Here is a 22,402-nt window from a genome sequence, read left to right on the forward strand (position 1 = left end):
ACTGCACTCCAGCCTGGGCAACAGAGCAAGACTCCATCTCATTAAAAAAAAAAAAAAAAAAGGAACTTGCATTTGTGTTTGTGTATAGTTCTGTTCAATTTTATCCTCTATTCAGATTTGTGTAACTACCACCACTATCAAGACACAGAACTGCCCCCACTCCATCTCCATTCCTGTTCTCTTGCAACCACTAATCTGTTCTCCAGGGCCACAGTTTTGCCATTTCAAGAGTATTATGTAAATAGAGTAATAAGGTATGCAACCCTTTGAGGTTGAATTTTTTTCACTCAGTGTAATGCCCTTGAGGTCCATTCTGGTTGCTGCATGTAACAATAGGTTAGTCTTTTTTTTATTGCTGGTGGCATTCCATTGTACAGATATACCAGTTTGTTCAACTGTTCACCTGCTGAAGGACATTTTGGTTGTTTCCAGTATTTTACTATTATAAATTGCATATGTATAGTGTGTGTGTACATACATATACACTAATAGTATAAATAGTATATACATAATAATAGTATATATAAATAGTATGTATAATAAGGATGCTAGGAACATCTATGTACAGGTTTTTCTGGACAAGTAAGTTTTCATTTATCTGGGATAAATGCTCAAGAGTGTGACTGCTGGGTATCATGGTAAGTACATGTCTAGTTATGTAAAAAACTGCCAAACTCTTTTCCAGAGTGGCTGTACCATTTTACATGCCCATAATACCTTACTTTCAAAGAACTATGTGTGACGGCTTTTTTTTTCTAGTCTAATCTGGGATTAACCTATTGCTTTTTTCCAAAACTTTTACTGTTTAAAAATGAAATAATGTATTGGTTCACAACCTATTCCAAACTCAGACGTTAATGCAAATACAAAGATATGAATCAGAAACTTTGTAACCAAAGCAACAACTCTGAAAGTTTTTCTTCCTGTCATACCTTTGCAAGGTACTCTATTTTCCATTACAGGTGAGACAGGCTTTATTGGCCTTCTAGAGTAAAAACATTTTCATATTTCTCAAAAGGGGGGTCACCTATTGATGGTGAGAACTTGGGCTGCTCCACGTTCCCCTGCAGCAGGTCTTGGCTCTGACTCAACTTACCCTTTAGAAACCTAAGACAGTGCCATTGCTTCTAAGTATCCTCAAACCAGTCAGTGTAGGGGAGGCTCAAAACTTTCCAGAAAATTCCTCTGTGTCTAGGCCAACGCTACTTAAAAGAAGCTTCATGTTAATTGAAGTATTACTTGTATAATGAATTTACAAATAAAGTTTCATTTATATAATCCACTTAACACATAAAATATGGGCTTTAAATAGCTGTTCCTGCTTAATAGGGGAAAAAAAGGATAGATGAGCTACTTTAGTACTGTGTCTGGCACACAACAAACTGAATAAATGTTTCTTCATCCTTCTTAATGGACTACTTTCTCCATCCACACCACAAGGAGTTCCAATTAGTCATCTAATTTCTTTATAACCTGTACAAACAAGCATGCATGCTTGTGTGTAACTTGCCATTTTTATGTCTACTTATTCTAAGACCTGTTAGAGGGGAGCAAATAAATAATGCAGCTATTGTCTTGCAAGCCACCATATACAAAAACAGTTGACAGGAGGGTCTCATAATTGGGTAGCAAACAGGATATCCTAGTAGTTAGAGCATAGAGAATTTGGGGTGGGCTTCCTGTACTTTGGAGATTTGTCTATGAGAAATCACATCCTTATAAGGAGATTAGGGGACAATATAGGTGAATAAAAATAATTAATAAAAGTGCAAACTGAAGCCGACTTTCAGGGCTATAAACCAGGAAAATCAGAGGGTTTTGGGTTTGGGAATTCTGGCATAGAAGGTCCAATATAAAGGGGTCAGGGAAACAGTCCAGAAGCCCAACAACAATCAGCAGTGGAACCTAAGCCCCGAGTCAAATTAGTAGCCAGGATGGCAGGGCATACAACAGGTGAAGGTGATTCTGTATTAATCTTCCACCAAAAGAGAAGCTGCACTTGCTTATGGAATTCTAGCCTCTAGTCTGAAATGGTCATGGAAGAGAAGAGATAATGAGTCTATAAGTTGTAAGCTCTGGGGTCAAAAGGAAAGATGGGCTTGAGAAGGCAGAAGGAAGGAAGGAATGGGGCCAACAACTGTGAGACTATTTGGCCATTTAAAAATAGTTTCTCAAGAAAAACAAAGTTGGAAGACTTAAACTACCTGATATCAAGACTTGGTTTAAAGTCCCATGGTCTTGTAATACAGATGCCACTACAGTGTGGAGGGGAAAGGATAGACTTTTCAACAAATGACGCTAGATTAACTGGATATCCACACAGGCAGGAAAAAAATCTTTGATTCTAACGTCTTACACAGAACTAAGGTCCAGATAGACAGATCATGGGCCTAAATGTGAAAGGTAAAGCAATCAGCCTTCTAGAAGATAACAGAAGAGATTATTTGTATGACCTTAGGAAAGGTATAAATGTTTTAAACAAGAAACAGAAACACTGACTATAGAAAATATTGATATATTGGACTGCATTAAAATTTAAAACTTCTGTTCATCAAAAGAATACCATAGAGTGAAAAACCAAGAAAGCCATTGCCTGGGAGAAGATATGCGCAACACATGTAACTGTCAAAGAACTCACATCCAGAATATGTAAAGAATTCCTACAAATTCATGTGAAACAATCCAACAGAAAAATGGCCAAAATATCTGAACAGGTATTTCACAAGACAGGATATCCAAATAGCCAACAGCATATAAAAAGTCATCAGGGAAAAATGCACAGTAAAACAACAGTAAGATACCACTATACATCTACCAGAATGACTAAAATTAAAATAAAATTGTTCTCTCCATAGCCACTTTTGGTAAGGACATGGAGAAACTGTGATTCCCACACTTTACTGGTGGAAGTATAAACTGGTACAGATACTTAGAAAAGTGTTTGATAATATGTACTAAAACTATACCAGACCTTCAGTACCTGGCACATTCTGTGCACTAAGTAAATGATCAACTACCATTATATTTTAACTTTGACCAACTCTGTGGCTAAAATAATAATCTATCTGTAACAAAATCTAAGTCAATGTTTGCTTAATTGGCACAAACATTCATATGACTATATTTTAAAAGGTCACTCAAAGAATAAGTCACTTAAGAAATATTCATAACCACACTAAAGATACATTGACTTTATTGAAGTTGACTTTATTGCCAATTTTTATAACTAATCCTTAGAAGATACAAAACTTGACTTATATAACTACATAATTTCATAGGTTTGGGGGCATGGGGGGTGGGGGGTGCTGATAACAAACTAAATCTGAAGCCCAAGGTTAAAGGACTGAGATCATAACCTCTAAACAAACTTGAGGGTCCAGTTACTAGTCTGTTAAAAGATGGAAGCTTTGAAGTGAAATAGAAAAATGTAACTCAGAAGGCCTCACTGGTATCCTGAAGTAAACTGCCTGTAGCTCCTATTTGGTTAGATGAACAACCACAAGAATTTAGAAGGTGCTTGGTTGGGATGGAAAGGATTCACCATATGTGGGAAATATATAGGGTATTCCCTACATATTCCTCTAAGGCGTAGTTAATCCCTGGTACCCTCCTACTCCCTATCATCCACACACAGTATCATGCACCCTAAAGGTCCATGGGCTCACATTTGAGGGGGGCAAAGTGTCTCTAAGTAAGAGGTCCCCTAGCAATCTTTTCAGAATCAAACATCGAGAGTTCCTTCCAGACAAGCTAAAAACATACAGCACACACTGCTCAACTGGGAGAAACTCCCATCCTTTACAGGGTATCAGTCCAGCTGTATCAACGTGCACATCATCTTTCAAGCGCAGATAAACTGACCTAGATTATACAATCCAGCTTCACCCACAGCCCTTCACTCTAAACTTATTTTTATAGGGACTAGGATGGAGGGTGAAGAAGATATTGTAGAAAGAAGGATGATGATAAGAAAAGGGAGAAGAAAAACAACTGTATCTGAAATATGCTAATGACTTCAATAGTATCAATGACATTAGCAAAGCATATTTAATGGATGGCAAAAAAAAATCACCAGCTTTTTACCACAGTATGTCCAAGGTTTATAATGAGTCATTTGGGTGAGTGAAGGAAAAAACAAGAAAGAAAAACTGTGTTTTCTTTAGAAAAATGAATGAAAATATTACATAAGCATTAACAACATCAATTTACATTACAAGTGTTGTCTGGTGTGCAGTAGTTCAAATTATTCAAAATCTTTATTATAATATCCTTACGGAAATTTTAAGGTAATATCAAAATGTACTGTCAATGAATTTGCCCAGCCTACATTTCTGCTTGAGAGTCATAAAGAAGTAGAAAAGAGCCCTTCTTCTGAACCACATGAAGATTTGGATTTCAGTTAACTTTTTGGTTTTCAATATATTTAAAGTGCTATGATATCACAGTTGTTTTCATGGCTCTAAATTTTAAAATCTACAGAAATAATTGTTTTTTCTTTTGGGTGTTTTTTCTTTTGTTCTTAGCATATTAGCGCAACAGAAACTAACAAATACAGGGAGAGCCTCTAATTCACTTGCCAACCTAAAAACAAAAACCCACGATATCAGACACCAACTATATGTCACTAAGTCACCAAGTGCATAATGTACATTATTTAAGATGACATTCGTTAAATAAATGGTATCTTCCATGTGTTTTCACTCCGTGTTTACACCAATGTCATTATTAATACTTATTGAGTGCTTACTATGGGCCAATATTATATGAAGAGAATTCGTGAATTATCTCAATTATCTCCTCATATTATCATATGAGGTAGAAATGCTTCATTTTAAAGATGAAGAAATAAAAGCTCAAAGAGATTAAGTAATCCTGCAAGGTAGCATAACTAGTAAGTGATGAATTAATCACAAGTTAATCAAATATTTTATACGTCTTAAAATATTAGACGTGATTGACAGCAAATATAACAATTATAAAAATTCTCACAAAAAGGTTTCTGAGTGGTTCAGAAAAAGGTTTCTGAAACCGCTGAGTAATTTGGAAGGAGAAAGATTTTTACAAGACGAGAAAGTACAGTATAACCAACAAAAATGCCAAGCAGCAAATATCTTGTTTCAGTATTAGTGTACATAGTACCAAACACGAGCAAACAATGAAAATGAGCAGCAAAGTATCTTTATACTGAAGTTGATCACCCTAAAAAAGCCACACTGTCAACAGTGATAACAAAGTATTTTGTCTTTCTAGTTTTGATGTCAATACAATTGACCCATAAAAGTAAAAATATATATATGTCAGTTACATGAGCAGCAACACACTTTCACTTTTCAAGTGATAATCACCTTGTTAAACAGCAATGAGTTATTTGAGAGAAGTCGGTTTTCAAAAATTCCCATGAAAAAGTTTTTCTTCTACTGAACATTTTAACCTTCTACACAAATTCATAATAACACATTTTATTTGCATTTGAATAGTTTCATGTAAAAATTAAACAAGATAAAAATATTAGAGATTGTTGTACCTTTAACTTGTCATATCAGCTGACCATATTTGAGAGTTTACTAGCTATTTTTCCCAAAAGGTACTTCAACATAAAATTGAATATATAACATTGGATAACTATTGATAACAAGGGCAACAAAATAGAAGCAGCCATAAGGATAGATGGATCAGCCCTTGGAAAACATTTTTTTGCCCTAGGACTCTCAGCTCCTATCATATAGATGCAGAATAAATTAGTCACTCTAATTCTCTACTCTCATATCCCTTAAACTCTGCAATGAAAATAGAATCTGAAAGGCAGAAATTGCTTGATTTCACGTCCCTTCACTAAAATCTTGCTTACATCCATAATCTTGCGTACAGATAATCCCTGGACCCTCTGTTTTTCTTCTCAATTGCTTGCTCAGGGGCTTGAAAAATTTATCCATCACTATTGATCCTTTCCTATAAATGTTCAGCCTCTTCCAAATTCAAAACAAATCAGAACAAAACAAAACAAAATCCTCCTCTCTTGTGTGCGGCCTAGCTCTTCTCTTTCTCACCACCAAGCTTCTTGAAAGAGACGTGCCTATTCACTCTCTCGACTTCCTAACTTCCCACTCACTCCTCAACTCAACACAATCTGGCTTCCATGCTACCACTCTACTGAAACTGCTCTTTCAAGAGTTACTTTATTTGAGCTCAAACGACTGTAAATGTTGTGTAGGCATAGACCTCTGTTGTTTACCACTGCATCCTCAGAGCCTGGCTCACAGCAGGAACTAAATATATTATCATCATTCTTGCTGGGGCATTTATTCTCCTAACCACTCTTGAATTGTGCTCCAACTCACCCACACTCCAATTAGATTTATATAACCACACCTCTGGTCTCTTAATGCTTTACCAAATAAGTTATGAAATATCCAAATTTAATCAAGGTAAATAAGTGGGATTTGAGGGAGGCTGGCCTGAAATGTGATGAATGTGGGAAAAACAACCCAGTCATTTGTGCTGCAACATGCCTAAAGAGAAAGTAGTTAAGTGGGGCAGTACATTATACTCAAGCTGCAAAAAATCCTAGCTAAATGATAAAAATTTGCAGTGAGTTTTTAACAGACCTGCTATCACGAATATGTGCTTTGATTTGAGACAATTCCTCAGCATAAGCAGAGGTGTCAGCGAGTGTCGCCAGAGCATAATGCTACACTCTGGATAGTTCAACTAATTTTTCTTGTTCTTTGCTCCCCAGGACTTGCTTTAACACTACATGAAAAATTTCCCACAGAAGATTTTGCAATCAGCTGACATGAACAGCTGACATGCTTCAAAATAAGTTTCTTGCTGTAAAGTTTTAAATTAGCATTCTGGTCAAGACTAAGTTAAACCTCAAGTGACTAGAGTATTCTGAGAAAAAAATCCCCAGAAAAACAAAATAACAAACTACTGTGTGGACTTTCAAAATGAAAAAAATACCACTTTAGTCTGTAACCTAAAAATGTACGCTGTGGCAGCTGCCATTCCTCTGACAGTGCTGCTTTCTTTCTTTTTTTTTCTTTTTGAGACAGAGTCTCCCTCTGTCACCCAGGCTGGAGTGCAGTGGTAAGATCTCGGCTCACTGCAAGCTCCACCTCCCAGGTTCATGCCATTCTTCTGCCTCAGCCTCCCAAGTAGCTGGGACTACAGGCGCCCATCACCATGCCTGGCTAATTTTTTGTATTTTTAGTAGAGACGGGGTTTCACCATGTTAGCCAGGATGGTCTCCATCTCCTGACCTCATGATCCCCCCACCTCGGCCTCCCAAAGTGCTGGGATTACAGGCGTGAGCCACTGCGCCTGGCCAACAGTGCTGCTTTCTACATCACAAACACCCACCATGAGAGCAACTCACCTCTTAGAGAAAGCAGCATCTACTAAAGGTTATAAAACTTCAACCAGGCCGGGCGCGGTGGCTCAAGCCTGTAATCCCAGCACTTTGGGAGGCCGAGACAGGTGGATCACGAGGTCAGGAGATCGAGACCACCCTGGCTAACACGGTGCAACCCCATCTCTACTAAAAACTACAAAAAAAACTAGCCAGGCGAGGTGGCGGCGCCTGTAGTCCCAGCTACCCGGGAGGCTGAGGCAGGAGAGTGGCGTGAACCAGGGAGGCGGAGCTTGCAGTGAGCTGTGATCCGGCCACAGCACTCCAGCCTGGGTGACACAGCGAGACTCCGTCTCAAAAAAAAAAAAAAAACTTCAACCAAATGCAGTTAGAATTCAATTATCTGAGCCAATAAGAAAGTAAGCAACAATGTCCTACATAATCTACAACTCACAAATTTGGCCTTAAAATATGATCTACGTAACAGCAGATTTACCGTACAAATTAAGTCTCTGCCAGGTGCTATTAATTTTACTTTGTTTTCTTACCACCCATCAATTAAGAGAAAAAGATGACCTGGAGGCAATGAAGTGACCAAAGGAAACAAAACAATTAACCAAACTTAAAGACAGTCATAAATGATCCACAGATAATAGCTCACATGATATTCTTCAGGGAATTATTATAAAACAAACTTTGTATACCTGAAAAATCAAATTCCAAAATAGTGCTCAAGAGTGTATGCATGTGGAGTGTATACAGGTAATGCCACAAATGGGTGTGCTGATACTAGTAACCCCACAAAAACTATGGAAGGAATTCCATGGTGAACAAATTCCTAGCTGGTTGACCTTTTTTAATGGTGTTTTTACTTGGTTTAAAGTTTTACTTTTTCCTGAGAGGTAGAAAGGCTAAAGGATAAAAGAAAAAATATATAACATTTATTATTTGCAATGTATCAAATACATCTGGTTAGAAACAACTTGAGAATTGGCCTGTCATATAAAGCAGAATTTTTCACACATTTTTCCTCTGTGACTCACAGAAGAAATACATTTTACGTGATGACCCAACATACATTAAAAAAAAAAAAAGTTTCACCAAACAGTATTTATCCTTACTCTCTATGTACTCTGATTTTTAGTTCTATTTCATTTTTTCTTAAAAGCTGGTCATGACCCTCTAAACTGATTTTACAAACCAGAAATAGGTTTTAATACAAAGTATAAAAAAGTATTCTTTCCTTTTGATCCAATTCCTCTAAATCTAATTATTACTTCAAGCATATGAGAGGAGGGAACAGGGCTTCTTTCAAAACAAAGAATTCCTCCCTGATTCTGGTGCTTACAAAAACAAAATGCATTCTTAAATTACATTATTTCAACGAACCAAGTATTTGATAAAATGAAAGTGTTCGTTTTCTCTTTACAGAATTTTACATAAAAGTAATAAATGAAAATTACTATTTTTCAAATTCATACTACCTTCAATCTAGGAAGCATGCTACTTTAAGGATAATATTTTAAAAAAATACAAACATAACATAAAACTTGAACACTTTGGCAAATTTTAACGATTTTCACTTTCAGAAAGCATTTAGCAATTGTTTAAGTTTGCAAACATTAACTTTTCTGGGGCAGCATCTACAATGTAAAAGTTCTCTAAAAGATACTATTGGTAGGAGTATATATTGGCTTACACACCCTATTGCAGTTTAGTAGCATATCAAACATTTTAATGAGTTCTTTTTTAAGTTTTTAATTTTTTAAACTTTTATTTTACGTTCAGTGGTACACGTGCAGGTTTGTTACACAGGTAAATTGTGTGTCATGGGGGTTTGGTGTACAAATTATTTCATCACCTAAGTATAGTACCTGACAGGTAGTTTTTCCATCTCACCCTCTTCCCTCCTTCCACCTTCAAGTAGGCTCTGGTGTCTGTTGTTTCCTTTCTTTTGACTAAGCAATTTTATCTGCAAAGATGTATTCTAGAGATACATTCATGCAAATATACAAAGATATTTCCACAAAGTATTAATTCCAGTATTGTTTGTTCAATTTTTTTAAAAAGCAGCTGAAAAGTTAATCTATTAATAAGGAAGTGGGTAAATAAAAAGTGCAGCCATTAAAAAAGAGAAAGCTATATTACTAATAGGCGGAAGTGTCTAAAATACATTTTTAAGTGAAAAAGCATTTCTGAAAAGCATTCTTCTTTTTCTTTTGAGACAGAGTCTCCTTCTTTTGCCCTGGCTGCAGTGCAGTGGTGCAATCATGGCTCACTGCAGCCTCTGCCTCCTGGGCTCAAGCGATCCTCCCACTTCAGCCACCCAAATAACTGGGACTATAGGTGTACACCACCACACCCAGCTAATTTTTAAATTTTTTGTAAAGACAGTGTTTTGCCATGTTGCCCAGACTGGTCGCAACCTCCTGAGCTCAAGCAATCACTTACCTTGGACTCCCAAAGTGCTGGGATTACAGGTTTGAGCTACCACACCCTGCTGGCAATTCTCTTTTGATTCTCCTTTTATCCTATCCTTTTTCCGTCAATGAATCTGATTGCCGTGGCTTCTATTTTTTTTTTTTTTTTTAAGCTGGAGTCTTGCTCTGCTCTATCGCCGAGGCTGGAGTGCAGTGGCACGATCACTGCAACCTCCACCTCCTGGGTTCAGGCGATTCTCCCACCTCAACCTCCCAAGCAGTAGCTGGGATTACAGGCGTGTGCTACCACTCCCATCTAATTTTTGTATTTTTAGTAGAGATGGGTTTTCACCATGTTGGCCAGGCTGGTCTCAAACTCCTTGACCTCAGGTGATCCGCCCACTTTCGCCTCTATAAGTGCTGGGATTACAGGCATAAGCCACCATGCCCAGCCGCTTCCCCATATCTTATCACTGAGAAATCTCATCCCCCTTTTGTTTTTATCTGTTCATAATGCTCAAACCTTATCTATATGTCTGACCTCCTGATCTACCTACCCAAATGCCTTTTTAAAATCTCTCTACCTGGATGTCTCAGAGACATCCCATATTCCCCAGTTCCAAGACTGAATTCAACCTCCACTCAAAAGGTAAACAGAAACCACTTGTTCCTACACTATATTCTGAATTCTAAGTCTAGAAATCTGAGTGTTACCCCTGATCGCTCCCCCTCTACCACAAATTAAATCAATCAAGTTTCTACCTCCTTAACATCTCTTACTGTATTTGTTTTAACATCCCACAACCTACACCTTGTCAGGGCCTCATTATTTTTGGCCAGGATTACTGCAGTCTGCTTAAAACTCCGTATCTTAGCCAATGTGGCTAAGAGACTGCCTCTTTGTTCCAGCCAGACAAAATTACCTCTGGATCCTCCACTGGCACTGTTACCTCTAAGTTGTCACACGTCATTTCTTCTAATGTATTGTTCTTATATATCCAGAGAACCCACTGACTAAGCCTTCAAAATTCTATTCAGGCATGAAGTTTTCTATGAAGTCTGGAGAAGCGAGATCACCTATACTTACTAAGTTACTATGTGATAGGTACTGTGCAAGGTACTTATTTGTACACCAGTTTATTCATACATTCAGTTTAATCACAAAAACCCATTTTACAGAGGAAGAAACAAGTCACATAATCTGTTCACGGTCCCACAAAGAATAAGTAGGGAAAGTGGGACTCTAACATCAAAACCAGTGTTCTTTTCATTGTATCAGGTTTCCTGTCTGAATTAATCATCCTTTATATCTATTTCCTATTACATTTAACAAAGCAAATCACATTTGTTTCCATGGTTTTTCCCCCAACAGGTTTTCAACCTTAGCTTTGTATTAACTTTTTTCTCTAATAGAATGGGTAGACCCAAACATCTATATATTTTTCAAAGTTTCGAAGATGATACTAAATGGGGTAGCTAAGGTTGAGAACCTTTGTGTTAAGTTCCCAGAGTATAGGAATGCCATTGGACTTTATACCTCCAGGGATGACCTAAATGTTTCTAAACTGAACTGCTAAACTCATTGATATAGGTAAATCACTGCAACAGTACTTTTTCCTACAAAAATGTTTTCTCTTATGATTTGGTTGTATAAATATTTTAAAGTTGTGTTGTACACATTTATCTGAGACTAGCACTAAGAAACTTAATATCTTTAAGATTTCAAAAACAAGGAGTTCACAATATTAAATCTTCAATACTCTTCTTAAAAATGAAACTTTAAAAATTTACTTAAAAAGATCAAAGTTTAAGCACTGTGACAATTTTTGAAACAATACATAAGTACTTGAGACAGCTCTAGATATGGGAAATTCCACTTTGGAAATATTACTACTTTCTAGTTAGCTAGAAAGCTTATGAAATCATTTGTGTATTCCTTTTTGAAGGTTCACTTATAATTAGTATATAATTTAAACGTTAAGGAATTCTCAGAAAAAAAAAACAAGTTTAAAGAATTAATCACAGTTTCACTTGCAGACAAACACAAAGAAATGCTTATGTGAACAGCAGCACCAACAAAAAACTTCCCTACTTCCAGAAACCAGGGTCACTGCTAATCTGATTAAAATCTGAACTTTTTATTTATGTGTAACACTTGCCCTGTGCTTTGTGTAAACTTATGAAACCTAATGAGACAGAAAACTACCATCTGCTGGCCCAGAATCTGAAATATGGAAAAGAAGAGGAAGTGGTAACTTAACCATAAGTAAGAAGTGATGAATACTCAAATATTCTGTTTGGGCTTTAGGTGAGAGAAAATACAAATTTTTGATACCTGAATCTCTTAGTAATTTTTTTTAGGAATGAAGATATTATCAAAAATAGTAAAAAGTATAAAAAGCGTTCAGTATAAAAATAGTTAAATTATCTCTTAATAAGTTCATTGCTTTTTATAAATAGCCGCTAAAAACAAAAGCCTTAAGAAAATAAATCAATGCTTCAGATTTTGAGTGTCATTGTAGCAGAAGTATTTTAGCTGCAAATACTCCAGGTCAACATTTTGGCATCCACACAATAAACAAGATGAGAGATGAAAAACCACAGCAAAACTGAAAATACTACAAACCTTAAGCAATCACCAAGAAGAAAACACCAAAAAAACTCACTTGGGAGGGTGGCTAAGGCAGAAACACTATTTATTTCGACCATTTAAAAAACTGTGGCCTCACTAAAATGTATGCAAATATTATAAATCCTATTCCTAGGAGTTTTTCTTTGAAAAGTATCACATGTCACTTAAAATGATTTAAAGAATAACAAGTGGCAATTCATTCATCAGGAAGGATCACTTTTATTACCTAAATATAGAATTGTTCATTTTATTTAACATAAAAATTGAATCTGTTAGCAATATAGAATTTTTACATTTATTAAGTTTATTGTTAGGTATTTTACCTTTTTCTGCTCATGTAAATGGTAGTCTTCACTTCCACCCTATCTAACTGGCAAGCATTATTTACATAAACAAAAACTCTTGGTGTTTACATAGTATACTATCACATCACTAGCAAATTGGGGTAGACTGACTTTTCCTTTCCAAGTCTCATAACAATGGTGATAGGTGGGAATCTAATATTCACCCTTAATTAAGATATTGATTTCTGAGTTGAAGTGTATGTTTTTATTGTATTGTAGAATTATTCAGTCATTCTTATTTTAAGTTGCTTTGTTAAAAAATCACAAATGGATTTTTAAATGCCTTTTCAACATTTTTGAAGATAATTATATAAGTTTTCCTTAGTTTTTTTTTTTTTTTTTGAAACAGGATCTCACTCACTCTGTTGCCCAGGCTGGAGTGTAGTGGTGTGATCTCAGCTCATTGCAACCTCGACCTCCTGGGCTCAAGTGATCCTTTCATTTCAGATTCCCCAGTAGCTGGGACTACAGGTGCATGCCAACATATCCAGCTAATTTTTTATATTTTTTGTAGGATGGGGTTTTATCATGTTGCCCAGGCTGGTCTCAAACTCCGGAGCTCAAGGAATCCACCCACCTTGGCCTCTCAAAGTGCAGGGATTACAGGCATGAGCCACCACACCTGGCCTAGATCTATTAATACAGCAAAAACAGCAATACCTATTAATAATTGTCTTCAGCTTGTTTGATAGTTAGGAAGCCCAGTTTATTTTCTGCTGCAGGAAAAAGGTAAATGTTTCCAAAGAATCAAATAAGCATTATGTAAGATTATCTACTTAATTACACATATGTCAAACAGTATGTATTTAAACTTATTTGATCTTACTCCTTGCTTTCATTTTTACACAAAATAGGCTGCAAAATAAACCAATTTTCCCACAGGTATTAAACACACTCAAATTAGTAATATAAGTTTATCTAGGTTTCATCCTTACTCAATTTTCCCAAAACAATTTCATCTATCTAAGGCTTTTATTAATAATTACCATATTCTTGGACTCTCAGATTCATCTTTACAGCCTAGCCAAGCCAGCTCTCTGCTTAGACCTCTCCACTTAATTCCACAAAGATCTCAAACTGAGCTTAACAAGAACAGAGCTCAAGCTTTTTCCTTAAAGCTGGTTATGTTCCAGGGCTCTCTAACCCAGTTACCATACCAGAAACTTAAGATCCCCTTTGACAAAGCTCCTTATCCCTTAATATCTGTAACAAATGATTTCACCTCACAAATCCCTCAATTCTGGAATATCTACCTCTTTTCACCTCTGACTCCACTCTGGTGCAAAATGCCATTATCATCTAAACTAATCTCCCTAAGTAGTATTCGATCACGCCCAACCCAAGTAATCTTTTTGAAAGTCAAGTCTGATCATGCCAATCCTCTTCTTGTGATAAAGATAAAAAAAAAAGTTAACAAAGACTTTAAACCATTCCTATCTCTCCAGCCTTACTCCTCCTTTCCACATTTTCAATGCTCTAGGCTAGGCCTTCTTCCAGTTTTTGAAAGGTAGATAATTAACATTCCCTTGTGCCACAGGGTCTTTGCACTTACAGTCCCAGTGCCTAAGACATTCCCACACATCCTTCAATTTTTAGGTGAGAGATCAATTCCTCAGGTAAGTTTTCCTAACACCCTCCCTCAAGTCCTCCCACACATATTTCTTTCAGAGCATAAGAACCATAATAAGTTACAGTTTGTGATCAAACACTTGTAACTTGAAAAATTACTGTGCAACCCATGTATACTATGGAAAATATATTGAAAGGTTTAAATGTAATATGTAATTTTTAAAAATCTATGTATTCCTTTCTATAAGAGTGAAGTTAATCTTATATTTCTTCTCTAAATAAAAAGTGTCATTTCTAGAGCAGTGTGGCCAACTGACAACAATAAAGCCATATATGCAATTAAAAATCTTCTAGTAGCCACATTTAAAAAGAAACAGATGAAATTTTATTTAACCCAAAGTATCTACAATATTATTATTTTAACGTGAGCAATGTAAAAGAGTACTGATATATTTCACATGTTTTTAAAATCTGCTATTTTACACTGAAAGCACATCTTAATTTGGACTAGTTTCACTTCAAGTGACACATTTGGCTTGTGGCTACTGTATTAGACAAGATAGTTCTAGAAGACTGTACTGTATTTTTTTATACTGAAATCATTTGCTAACAGAATAGGTTACCTTAAAAAGAGCATGGCATTAAGCAAGATTAACCTTATATTAAATAAAGGCATATCTCAGGTTTAAATCATTCAAAAAATTTAAATTAGGCAAACATTCTGCACTGCTGAAAAGTTTAAATTCAAAATAAAAATTCCTGTAATTTAAAAACTGCATATTACAGATCATCTGAGGAAATGAGAGGGAGATGGGGGCTCAACCACTGCTGGTAGGAGTGATTTTATTATAACCTCTTAAACAGCAACAGGCTCTCCCTCTGACTTAATAACTCTACTTCTAAGACTTGATCCTATGGAAATAATCAACAATAAGGTCAAAGATTTATGTACAAACCTTTTCACCAAGATGCTCTTCTATGATGGTAAAATTTGGAAAAGCCACATTAGCGGGAAACAGCAGAGATAACTTGAAAACGGCATTCTACACAGTCATTAAAAAGCACGGTCTTCTCATTTTTTGTGTTTTCTGTTTTGTTTCGTTTTGTTTTGTTTTGAGACAAAGTCTCGCTCTGTCACCCAGACTGGAGTGCAGTGGTATGATCTACGCTTACCGCAATCTTTACCTCCCAGGTTCAAGCAATTCTCCTGCCTCAACCTCTCGAGTAGCTGGGAAGACAGGTGTCTGCCACCATGCCCGGCTAATTTTTATATTTTTAGTAGAGATAGGGTTTCACCATGTTGGCCAGGCTGGTCTCAAACTCCTGACCTCAGGTGATCCTCCCACCTCGGCCTCCCAAAGCGCTGGGATTACAGGCGTGAGCCACCATGCCCAGCCAAAAAGCATGTTTTAAGGAAAATTTAGTAACAAGGAGAAATGCTCACAATTTAATAAGTAAAAGATCGATGTAATATGATTCATATGCATGTGTATGACACACTCACATATCCACGGTAAAAATAAAACAGCAAGAAAACCAAAATATTAACAGTTTTCTTTTTATAGCATGATGACCAGTGATATTTTTCTTCTATTATCCCTCTTAACATGTATTTATTGAGTGTTACTTTGTGCCAGGCATTAAAACAGATGGGTTCCTGCCATCATGGACACACCCATTTTCTTTCTATTTTTTTTTCCACATTTTCCCAAATTTTCTATAATAAGCACATTATTTTTTCATAATTTTAATAACTGGAAAAACATAATATGAAGTAGATAAAGATCTGGGTAAATCAGTTGCAAGGGGACTTTTTTGGGTGAACTGGGGAATAATCTGAATATGGCCTTGACTATTAGTTTAGATGACTAAACCAACTGACTTAAAACAAAAAAGTCTACAAAACACTATGTACAACAGTCTTCAGTTGGTAAAAAGTACACATATATAAATATATTAAAATGTGTAGGAAACTATGCATTATTATATACACTGCAACAGTGAGGGATTTTTTGTTTTTTTGTTTTTGTTTGTTTTGAGACGGAGTCCCATTCTGTTGCCCAGGCTGGGGTCCAATGGCATGATCTTGGCTCACTGCAACCTCCACCTCTCAGGTTCAAGTGATTCTCCTGTCTCAGCCTCCTGAGTAGCTTCGATTACAGGTGCCCGCCACCATGCCCAGCTAATTTTTCTCTATTTTTAGTACAGACTGGGTTTCACCATGTTGGCCAGGATGGTCTCCAACTCCAAACCTCAAGTGTATGCCCACCTCGGCCTCCCAACGTGCTGGGATTACAGGCGTGAGCCACCGCACATGGTTGAGGGATTTTTTTAAAAGTATCTTTTTCCAGTCTGGGCAACATAGCAAGGCCCTGTCTCTACAAAAAATAAAAACGATTAGCCAGGCATGGTGGTGTGTGCACATGGTCCCAGCTACCTAGGAGGCTAAGGCAGGAGGACTGCCTGAGCCCAGGAAGTCTGGTCTGCAGTGAGCCATGATCACTTCACTGTACTTCAGCCTGGGTGACACAGTGAGATTCTGTCTCAAAAAAAAAAAAAAAGTGATTTGTTTTTTTGCTTGTCTATTTTCTATGATGCTCCTGTATGCTTCTGCAATAAGACTCTTTAAAAAAAATTTAAATATGTATATGCCCACTATTTACTGAGCATCTATTACATACAAAACGGTGGTAGAACTGAGTAAAAGGAGTCTCAACCTTAAAGAAACTTGCAACTAATTAAGGAGAATAACACAAGAGAACAGCAAAAATAATGCATATGTTTTTTGCAGAATATAAACATCACTGCAGCAAAATGTGGCTACCGAGATTCTAAGAAAAATATCACACTTGACTGGGAAGAGAAGGAATGGTAAAAAGAAAAAAAAAAAAAAACTTCATAAGGAGAAAATTTGAAATAGGAAGGATTTAATTGACAGAGGAAATGGTAGTCACTAAAGATAAAGCATAGGGCCCCTGTCAAGGAACAGTAAGACACATAATAAAATATGGTTAGAACACAGGATCTATGAAGGGCACAGGGAGTAAGCTAGAAACATAGGTGGCGAGGGCCTTGAATTTTCAGAAGGGAGTGCCTCTGTAAGCTGAGTTTAAAAATGAGGGAATTATTGCAGGTTCCAATTCAAGAAACTGTCCTACCACTTCCCATCTCTACTGCTACCATCTTGGTTCATGCCACTACCATCTCTTCTTAACTATATCAACACAATTATCTCCTGACTCTGCTTCTATTCTTACATTCCACTCCTATAGTCTATTTTCTATATAGCAGCTAGACAGATCCTTTTACAACATAAATTATCTTACACTTTTACTCAAAAATCCTGCAATGACTTACCATCCCCCATAGTAAAAAGCCTAAGTCATTAGAATTTCCGTAAGGATCCTAAAACACTGCCCCTCTCACCCTCTAACTCTGATCATAATTCGTACTACTCTTCTACTTGTTCACCCTATTCTATTCACCCTGGACTCCTCTGCCACAATTCCTTGACTATTCCAGGCATACTTCCGTCTCTACCACTCTTCTTATTTGCTTCCCCTTCTTCGGGTTTAAGCCTTCTCTGACTCCACCTTATATAAAACAGCAAGCCCCACCAACCTCCCTTACTACTGGCTCAAAGCAAAAAACTCACCACTCCCTATCCCCCAAAACTGATTCTATTTTTCTGATGATACTTAACATCATCTGCCATTTTACTGCTATTTGCTTATTTGTCCCAAATACGTACACAAACATGTGAGTACATACATATATACACAAAGAAACTGAAGCTGTAGGCGGGCAGATTTTTTTTCTTGTTTGTTCATTTCAGTATCCCCAGCAGCTACAACAGGGCCTGACAAATAGCAGGTGCTCAATAGATACTTGTTTTATGAATGAAAGGAAGAAGATAACATGCATGGTGTCAGCAGATATTTAATTGAAATGGTTTATGGCATACTATAAATATTTACATAAAGAGAACCTACAGTAAATTATCATTTACTGTGTAATTTTCCTACGGGAATTATTCACTAATACAGTGCCTGTAAATTAACCTTTAATTAATTAGCAATCTATCTTTGCAAGGCTTATCTTGAAGTTAGCTATTTGGAACAAGGGTGACAGTGACTGACAACCATAGGATGGAGTCTTAAATCATTATTTCCTTCCTCTTTTCAATTCTCCCAAATCAATAAGCAGTGATTTCCCCACCTTCTTTCTTCCTCCTCACTTAGTTCTGACCTTTTTCTTTTTCTTGGGAATAGGTCTAATCCACAGACCTATGAGCCCCTATGCTAGGAGGGTAAGGCCAGAAATAGAAACTAGGAGTGTGATAAAGGACTGTTAAATGGTTGCCAGCAACAGAGAAGAGCCCAGGCAAGGTAAGTTAACACAGAGGAATCCGGAGAGGCCAACAATCCTTAATTAAATTTTTTTTTTTTTTTTTTTTTTAACTTAGAAGCTCCTTGTATTTTAAAAGAAAGTCAACACAAAATAATACTAACTCTTTCCAGGTCCTCTTTCAGCATATACAATGCAGAAAGAAGAGTGATACTTGAGACATGTTTTAAAGTTAAATACCTAAACTTTTAATTTTTTTTTTTTTTTTTTTGAGATGGTGTTTTGGTCTTGTTGTTGCCCAGGCTGGAGTGCACTGGTGTGATCTCAGCTCACTGCAACCTCTACCTCCTGGGTTCAAGCGTTTCTCCTGCCTTGGTCTCCCGAATAGTTGGGATTACAGGCATGTGCCACCACACCCGGCTAATTTTGTATTTTTAGTAGAGAAGGGGTTTCTCCATGCTGGTCAGGCTGGTCTTGAACTCCCGACCTCAGGTGATCTGTCCACCTCAGCCTCCCAAAGTGCTGGGATTACAGGTGTGAGCCACTGCGCCCAGCCTTTAAACTTTTCATTTCATTGTGAAGAATTTCATGCATATACAAACCTTAGGGGGAAAAAGCCGTAAGGAATGGTCAAGTAACCATCACTCAGGTGTGTTAAATCTTAATATCTTACGAAGCCAACTTCAGATTTTTTTAAGGATGTAAAGATATGTTTGTAAACCCATGGGCCCCTCCTAGATCCTTCATCCCTCTCAAGTTCTCCAGAGGTCACCTTTATTCTGCTTGGTGTTTATCATTCCCATGCACGTTGTTGTACTTTTGCTACACACTGCACAAATCACAGACAATATATAGTATAGTTTTGCTTGAGACTATATAAATGGTCTGTCAAATGGCTGTCACTTACCAGCTGTTTGATCTAAGGCAAGTTACTTAATATCTCTGTGCCTCAGTTTCCTCTCGGAAAAATGAGGGATAATACTATTTACTACCTTACAGGTTGTGTGGATTAAGTGAGTTAGTACACTGTATATAAAGCATTTAGGAAAGTATCTTGCTCACAGGAAGCAATATGTATGAGCAACATATATATTGCTCATATGTTAGCAATTATCATATAAAGGGGCAAAAGGACTTGACTATATCTGATATATACACAAACTGATAGAGAAAATGATTACCAAAATGAGATACGTAAAATCCATATAATGCCAGATTTTCAAAATAGTGTAAAAACTAAAAATACTTATAAAGTTCCGGCTAGAAAGATTCACTATTCTATTTAAAGAGGAATTGAAAGTGCTAAGAATAGAGGGAAAAACCTTTATTTTTTAAATCTACAAAGTGTAGGTAACATTAAATTAGAATATAAACACTTTATTTAAATAATTTATGATGATTTAAAAATACCTAAATACTTAGCGGCCTCCTTTTATGAGATTTGGGGGAAGAGTTGGGAGAGAAGGGGCAATCCCTTAATGAGATGCTATTCAAAGACTGCCTGCTAACGAAACCACTTTAGATTTCACACAAAATAAAACATTATTTGGTACTCAAATTTCATTACATTTCTGAGTTAGTTTTTCAAAAACTGTAAGCAGAACAAATGAAAATGTAAAATGATGTTTTATAATGGGATTCACCCAGATTATACAATTTTCATAAAGAAAACTGGATTCTGCAAGACGTATCAATGCTATTATTCTCGTTGTGATATAGGATTATTTTTTAATAGTCTCTAGGTCAAAAGATCAGCAAACATTAAAACTTAAGTGCCCTACATATTATGTGAATTGTAGTGGTTTCTTTCCAGAGGTTTTTGAAGATTTAGAAGTAAGTATGTACTTTGAAGATCAACTGATATATCTAATTTGATATACGGAGGAACAACTAGATCTAATGAATATCTGCTAGGTGCCATTTGCTGGGCTACATGTTTTACACAAGATCTGTCTTTTAATCCATTTGAAATATCTTTATGAACAAAATTTAGGAGACTACTACAGATACTTTGTTTAAACAAATACACCTCAGCAAAGTGTTAAAAATGACTACTAAAAAAGCCAACATTTAAATTTGGCAAAGCATACGTACGTGACTGTGCTAATTATATTAACATAATAATGTTGAAACATTTGTTGTCCCTAGAGTTTAGCATACATTTTAATGTCTAAGAGGTTAACTGAAAGCAACAATTAGTGTAACATCAAAGATAAACTCTGTGTCTCCCCTCCACCAAATAAAATCCTCGGAATACGAGGTGGAAGGAAGACTTATACCGTAGGAAAAGTTGAAAACCAAAGTTCTACTTTACTTCTCCTAAAGTGAGAACTTTGAAACGGAACCATTACTTTTGTTTCATCCCCCCGCCCAATAAAAAATTTACATGTGTGAGTCAGTTCTTCCCTCGGCCCCAACAGAAAAGACTCGGTATAACCAAGCTATAACTTGCACAAAGCAACAAGGAAAAAAAAACCTTGCTATCCCCACTACTTTCCTAATAGAGCAAGGACCCTACCACCGCTCACCCCATACTCTGCCTCTGCCCCAAGCAAGACGCAGCACCTGCCAAACCAGGCGCTTAAAGAATAATGGCTCAACTTTTCAAACGCAATCTGGGGAGGAGACGCAGATAATTTCTTGAAGAGTGCAAGAAGACAGCAGAAAAGGTACTCTCAGGAAGGGATGAGTGAGCTTTGGGGCTGTGCCCTCTGCCTGTTGGAGGATTCCAAATTCGCTTGCTTCAGAGATCCTTGGAAGCAGCACTCAGGTCGCGGCCAGCCTCGGGCCTCGGTGAAGGAGCAGTGTTTACACCTGTCACGAGGGAGGGGGAGGGAGAGCGAGGAAGCCCGAGCAAAGCCCCAAACTTCTGAACAGCTCCCAGGAAAACGCAGCCAGAGCGGAGCTTTGGGCAGGTGGAAGCAAAGGGGCAGGGAGAGCCGGCGGTGGCCGGGAAGGGAAGGACTCCCACTTCCCCGGTCGGTGCTCGGGATGGCGAGGAGGGGGCCGTGCGCTTCGGGCGTCACCAGCGGCGTTCCCGCACTCGCCGCAGAAGAGAGCAGAGCCCAAGCCGGGAGCCCGCAGGCCCGCAGAGCCGGCTCCGTCCTCGCAGCCCCCGGTTCCGCGGCGGGCAGATGCTCCCGGCCCGGGTGAGGGTCCGGCTGCTGGGCCGGGCCCGGTCCCCACACCCTCTTTCGCCGGCGCAGCTAGGGGAGCGGAGCGGCGGCGCTTACCTGGCTCCTTCGGGGCGGCCGCGATGGGCATGGCTCAGGGGCCCGGGGAGGAACTAGCTCCCCGGGGAAGGACCGTCTATTCCGACGCGGAACTGGTGAAAGCGGAAGGCCGGCTGCTCACAGCCCTGTCAGCGTAGCAGCCCCATGGACACCCACCCGGAGTTTCACCGCTACCGCGGGACCCCCATCCCACTACCCTCCGCCCTCTTCCGCCGCCGCCGCCTCCACCTCCTCCGCGGAGACCCCCCGCCCACTCCACACACTCTCCCATCATGCAGCGGGGGAACCGCTGCCGCCGACACGTCACTTCCGGGCGCAGGTGGCTAGGTCGGGACCGGGCGCTGGTGGGTGCTGTGGGGTGGGGGAGGACACTCCAGGGGAATTGGTGTCACAGAACGCTTACCCCTGCGCAGGCGCTGTCGTGCAGAACGCCGGCCGCCATTTTGGGTGCGGGCAAGCTGCCCTTTCCTTTTACTTCCTTGCGAGTCATAGAGCTGTAGGGGAATAGA

General features: G+C 38.1%; 1 protein-coding gene across 1 annotated transcript in view; it reads right to left on the reverse strand.

The window, feature by feature from the left end:
* The window catches only part of AFTPH (aftiphilin), a 69,067-nt gene extending 46,872 nt beyond the window's left edge, over positions 1-22,195 (reverse strand). Inside the window, exon 1 of the mRNA XM_011945306.1 lies at positions 21,894-22,195. The gene's annotated coding sequence lies outside the window, so the exon portion shown is untranslated. The remainder of the gene's footprint in view (positions 1-21,893) is intronic.
* Between the last annotated feature and the right edge of the window lie 207 nt (positions 22,196-22,402).

This window comes from Colobus angolensis, unplaced genomic scaffold (assembly GCF_000951035.1).
Source record: "Colobus angolensis palliatus isolate OR3802 unplaced genomic scaffold, Cang.pa_1.0 Scaffold24, whole genome shotgun sequence".
Taxonomy (NCBI): Eukaryota; Metazoa; Chordata; class Mammalia; order Primates; family Cercopithecidae; genus Colobus; species Colobus angolensis.